A 6,000-nucleotide genomic window follows, 5' to 3' on the forward strand; every position below is an offset into this window, starting at 1 on the left:
AGCACCTAACTGACTGAGCCAACTTCCCAGCCCCTTATGCCTTGTTAAAGCAATTTAGCCTCCCTTTCCTTTCTGCCCTTCCCCCACCTCCCGGGCTCCACACAAAGTCCCATGCTTTTAAATGCCCACTAGGGCTCAGAGGCAGGAGTCTTTTTTTTTTTTTTTTGGGGGGGGTCTGTAAACTTCATCATCTTGTGCTCACTAATTTTTCTTTCTAGTTTCTATTAAATTTACTGACAATTATGAGTTATAATCTTTGTGGCTCTAACAGTTAAGATTACCTTTAACAACAGAAAGGCACATTTAGATGGGAAGCTCTGGCTCTGGACACACCAAGTTTGGATGTCCTTTTGAAGGTGGGACCATAGGACTTCAGTCTTTACTTCAAGGATGTCTGAAGTCCTGTCTTCAATGCCCAAGCCCCTGCCCTTGCCATCCTCCACACCCATTCTCAATTCCCCATCCTTATTTCCTTCCCATCCATTCTTGGTTGTTCCTAAAATCTTCCCTTATTTTTGGATTAACAGGGGAGGTAGCCTTCAAAAATAAGAAAAAAAATGCTTTAAGTCAAAACAACCATTGAAAATCTCTTAAATCTTATAGAAGATACAACCCATACAGTAAGCACAGCACTCACAAAACCATTCATAAAAGATGCAGGATGGGAGCATTTAAGAAGCAGAGTGGACAACTGGTGACTAGAACCTCCTGCCTTCCTTACACAGGGAGAGGGGTATCTGCATGACACGGTGACATCTCTTGGGGAGGGATATCTGCATGACATGATGGCATGACCTCAAAAAAAAAAATCACTTGCTCAGATTATAACCTGTGTAAACTGTTTTCCTCAATTTAGGAACCTTAGCTATTTAGATTTATTTTATTTTATAATGTGTTTGAGTGTTTTGCCTGCAAGTACTTATATGCACCACCTGTGTGCCAGGTTCCAGCAGAGGTCAGAAGAGGGTGTCGGATTCTCTGGGACAGGAGCTAAGGATGGTTGTGAGCCTCCGTGGGTGCTGGGACTGAAGCTGGGTCCTCTGCAAGAGTGCTCTTAACCACTGAGAATCTCTCCAGCCCAAACTATAGCTATTTACAGACAAATTTAAAACAAAACCAATCAATCAATACTATTTCACTTCTGCTTAAGTAGACTATTCAGTGTCTTTTTCCTTCTTTCTCTCTTTCTTTTTGGACTGAGGTGGTCTCAAAGGAGAGCCTCTCACCTCAGCCTCCAGAGTAGAATGGGGTGTGCATGTTGATTTCTTTCATGCACATGCCAAGTGTTAATGACAACAGTAGTCTCTCTCAATGATTGTCTCCTATATGAGGTACCCTATATAAGGTTCACACAATCTTATAACTTGATGTGTGAACAGTCACTGAGAGGGCTTTGAACTAAAAGTTGGAACCTGATTTTCAGTTATCAACTGAAACATTCAGGAATTAAAAATAGCCTTTATAAGTAGGCTGGCAAGCCACTCCTGGGGGGCCCACCCCACAGACCACTTTTCACAAACAATTTTCAGATCTAGAAATAATCTCTTCACCTCATAGCACTAAACATCAATTCAATGGCAGCCTCTAAAAAACACCACGGAAAGCCAGGAATTCAAGTTCTGGTTAGCAAACTGACGGGCAGTACTCTCAGTGGGATTCTGACTTGGCACAAATCCGTAACAGACTCGGGAGGGATACGGTGCTCACCAAGAGCAGTCTGAATGATGACTGTTGGAAACCCAAGGTGCCCTGTGCCCGGTAACACGTTCAGTGGTAAGGTAAGGCACAGACATTGAGGGTGGAGGTATAGCTCAGGGGGAAGGTTTGAAGTCCAAGCCCCAGCATAGTTATGAGAAACGCACAAAAATCCATAAAAAATCTACAACAAACAAACAAAACGACACAACTTAGAGGAGACCAGTTATCTTAGTTTGGGTTTCTATTAATATAATAAAACACGGCAACCAAAAGCAACTTGGGGAGGAAAGAGTTTATTTCATCTTACAACTCTCAGACTACACTCCATGGCCGAGGAAAATCAGGGCAGGAACTCAAGGCAGGAACCTGGACGGAGGTGCTGAGGCACAGACCATACAGGAATGTTGCTTACTGGCTTGCTCGGCCTGCTTTCTTAGAGCACTCAGGCCGCCACCCCAGCTCAGGGGTGGCACCACCCACAGTGAGCTGGGCCCTCTCACATCCATCATCAATCAAGAAAATGTCCTGCCGGGCGGTGGTGGCGCACGCCTTTAATCCCAGCACTCGGGAGCTAGAGGCAGGTGGATCTCTGTGAGTTCGAGGCCAGCCTGGTCTACAGAGTGAGATCCAGGACAGGCACCAAAACTACACAAAGAAACCTTGTCTTGAGAAGAAAAAAGAAAAGAAAAGAAGAGAAGAGAAGAGAAGAGAAGAGAAGAGAAGAGAAGAAAAAAGAAAAGAAAAGAAAAGAAAAGAAAAGAAAATGTCCCACAGGCCAATTCGGTGGGAGCCTTTTTTCAACGGTGGTTCCCTCTTCCCTCTTGCTTTGTGAAGGTGACATAAACTCACCAGCACGCTGGTGTCAAACCAAATACTCAGAGACTAAAAATAAAAAATAACCAACAGTTCCTAGTGTGCTCTCCAGAACTCGATTCATCCCCATTAGGTCAGATTCTTATACACATGTAACTTTAAGATGACTACACTGATCATGTTCATAAGGTTGGCTGAAATTTCATGACAGAAAAAAAAAATAGAGTACCTAACCAGATATTTTCTCATAGGAAAGTCAGTATTTCAGTCACTTCAGATATTGCAACTGCCTATTATATCAGATATGGAAAAATCAAATTTTTTCATGAAGACAAGATATGCCATATTTTATCAGTTATCTGTCTAGTCTGATCCTTAAGTGAGAGCTTTAAACTGAATTTAGTGTTCATATTAGGCACTGTGAAATAATTTAATGAAATCCACTAAACATACACGCGCACACTGTCTGTACATAACACTCTCCTCCATCTCCCATGACCAAGAAGACACTGGAAAAAGGCTAGCGGAAAGAGTCCCACCAGAGTTGAACATAGCAGTACATGCTTTAATTCCAACACCAGGAGGGGGAAGCCACCCTGGGCTCTACAGACACATAGCTTTCAGAAACATGGTGAGACCCAGGGCCCCACTCTCAAACTTAGAGGACCAAACCAAACCAAACCACTCTCAAGATCCAAAGGTACATTAAACAGGTCTTTTTTATTGTGCCAAAACACCAACGGACATTATTTTCTTTTCCCTCTCTGTTTATCAAGACCCTGGCAATCATCGATCATCTGGTTTCCTGAAGTCTTCTACCTTAGTTTATTTTCTGTTCTCTACTCATGTAATAAGATATATCTTTTGGGGATTTCCTGTTCTGCCTCTAGATTTTTTTTTTTCTTTTGCTGCTTTTGCTGGGATAATGTATCTCCTACAGCAATAAACTTTTGTGTTTGCTGGAGAGAGCCTGAGTACAGTTTCTTCTTTGTGTTTCCTTTCACTAGATATCTGGAAACAATCACGGGGCAGATCTGCAAGCCCCCAGAGTGGCTTGGAAACCGTGGAACCTGACTATTCAAACATAATTACCTTCAGGAAGTCTACTCGGGAAGGTTACAGACAACAGCCACGCCAGTCACCCTCTGGGACTGCAGCTCCGCATCTCCCAGCTACCAGCTAAAAATAACCAGTAGTAAAATGGAACTGGAGATTACAATTTTAAAACGCTAACAATATGGGAAAAATTAACAGGTGGTACTGCTACCCATAGATGATTCCTGGAGATTCCATGACATTAACATCAGGCCGAAGTCATGTGTACTTTACAATTGATGACTGGAGCAAATCTTCACAGGTACCCTACAGAGACACTTGGGTAGTTTTACACAAGAACAGAATTTACCAGGCCTTTATTTACTCTTCTCTCTGAAATGTAAAACTACCTTTTATTTCAATGCTCTAAATTTTGGCTGATGATGCTGGCATGATAGAAACAATCACATGTATATTCATCCCCCCCCCCTTTTTTTTTTTGGTTTTTCGAGACAGGGTTTCTCTGTGTAGCTTTGTGCCTTTCCTGGAACTCACTTTGTAGCCCAGGCTGGCCTTGAACTCACAGAGATCCACCTGCCTCTGCCTCCCGACGTGCCACCACCGCCCTCATATTCATTCCCTTTAAGGGTAAAAATCCCCTATAAAAGAAGGGCTAGAGAGTACTCAAAGGCCACAGGACCAGATTAATCATAAACCTAGCCAACTGAACCTGAATTTTGTTCAAATACTTCCTGTCTTTTGTTTCAACCTGCCATACACCTTCAAGGTTAACTGCAGTCTCCCTGAGCAACGGACCAGCCCACTCCAAACTGGGAGATGGGGATTCTTAGTGCAAAGCCATTTATTGACTCCTTGACACCGTTTCATTTGAAATTATGCTATTATTCACTGACTGTCAAACAACACACACTGCATTTCTACCCACACAAGGCCAACTCTGCTGATAGCTAACACACCCACCTTGCTATGAAATATGCGGATGCTTCCCTATGAAGTTGTCAGGGAAGAAACCCGGTGAAAACCAAAACCGAAAGGCAACTCAAACCTAAAAAGCCCCTAAAAGCTGGCTTCTCCCACAAGAAATGGGGTGAAGAAGGTAAAAAGGGCGAAGGGAAGGAGGTAATTGTATGATTTCTCCTGCCACATTCTAAAAAGGTCCCGAAGCCGGGCAGCTCTCAACACTCGGCTAGAGAACACAGCATCCGAGGGGCTGCGGGAGCAATGCTGAGCATCAGAGGCTGGGGGATGGGAAGGACTAAAGAGGGGACAAGGCCGCTTTGGAAATGTCTGTCTGGATCCACGTTTTTTGTTTTTTGTTTTTTTTTCTCTCTTTTGCTTCGCCCATCCCTCATAGGGAAAACGCCTGTTTTTTGTTTTTTTGTTTTGTTTTTAAATCTTACGCAGAACACTAGTTCTGGTCCCACCCTTGCGAGGAAGGACAGGTGTGAGACGGAAGGACTGAATTCATGGGGGTCCAATATAGGGGTGTGGAGCAGCAGTCTAGAAGACTGCACCCACCACTCCCTCTCCGAAGCCGGGTCTGTCTGGGCACGAGGCACCCTGGAGTGAACCGGGTCAGGAGGGGACCCCTGCTGAGGGGCGGATGCTAGCGAGAGACAATGAACAGCCGCGAGGACCCCCGAGGATGCCGCGGCGCCTCCTCGGGGAATCCCGGGAGCTGGAGGCGGCGGCCCCGCCCCCTAGGGGACCAGCCCTACCGCGACAGGGACGACTGCTGGAAGCCACCCACGCTCCGGCCAGAAGGCTCTCTCCGGGACCCGGCCCCCCAGCACTGCCGAACCCCGAGCCCGCGCTCCGTACCTGGCCTCCGCTCTCCGGGATCCTTCCCCGCCGCCGCCTCCGCCGCCCGCTCCCCATCCCCAGCCTCCCAGGACCCGCCCCCTCATCCGCCGGCGGCAGCGACTGGCAGATGCTTCAGCCAATCGACGCTTCTCCTTCGCGGCCCTGCCACCAATTCGCGCCGGCCGGAGGCGGGGCTTCTCCAAAGTCATCCCAGCTCCTCCCGGGGCCCCAAGATCCCTTTTGTTTGGGAGAGCCAGGCTGGGATTGAGCTCGCGTCACTTCCGGGAGGAAGTACCCTCCTCAGACCGGCTGGAGTCTGGGCTCGTTCTCTTCCCGGCCAAGGTTCTGCAACTTTCCACCTCCTGGGAGCCTGAGGGGCAGGGCCCTTGGGGTGGCTAATTGGGGTTTTGTCCAAAATGTGAATAAATCAAGTGAGTTTTAGCGTCTGCTTCAGAATTACTTATTGAAAACCTGGTAACGTGGCTTCTTGGCTCTCACTTTTTTCCTCCTGCACCGGCCTCAGGGTGTGGTGTTGGAAGCAAGGATGCAAAGATAAAGACATTTAGTGCACAAAAGGATTCTAGCTATGGAGCCTCTGGGGTGGAACAAACCGGATAGCACCCGGTAGAG

The 6,000-nt window shown here is 46.5% G+C and overlaps 1 protein-coding gene across 1 annotated transcript in view; it reads right to left on the bottom strand.

The window, feature by feature from the left end:
* Positions 1 to 5,480, bottom strand: part of Cttnbp2nl (CTTNBP2 N-terminal like) — a 49,287-nt gene extending 43,807 nt beyond the window's left edge. The window contains exon 1 of the mRNA XM_006986400.4: positions 5,389 to 5,480. The gene's annotated coding sequence lies outside the window, so the exon portion shown is untranslated. The remainder of the gene's footprint in view (positions 1 to 5,388) is intronic.
* Between the last annotated feature and the right edge of the window lie 520 nt (positions 5,481 to 6,000).

This window comes from Peromyscus maniculatus, chromosome 6 (assembly GCF_049852395.1).
Source record: "Peromyscus maniculatus bairdii isolate BWxNUB_F1_BW_parent chromosome 6, HU_Pman_BW_mat_3.1, whole genome shotgun sequence".
Lineage (NCBI taxonomy): Eukaryota > Metazoa > Chordata > Mammalia > Rodentia > Cricetidae > Peromyscus > Peromyscus maniculatus.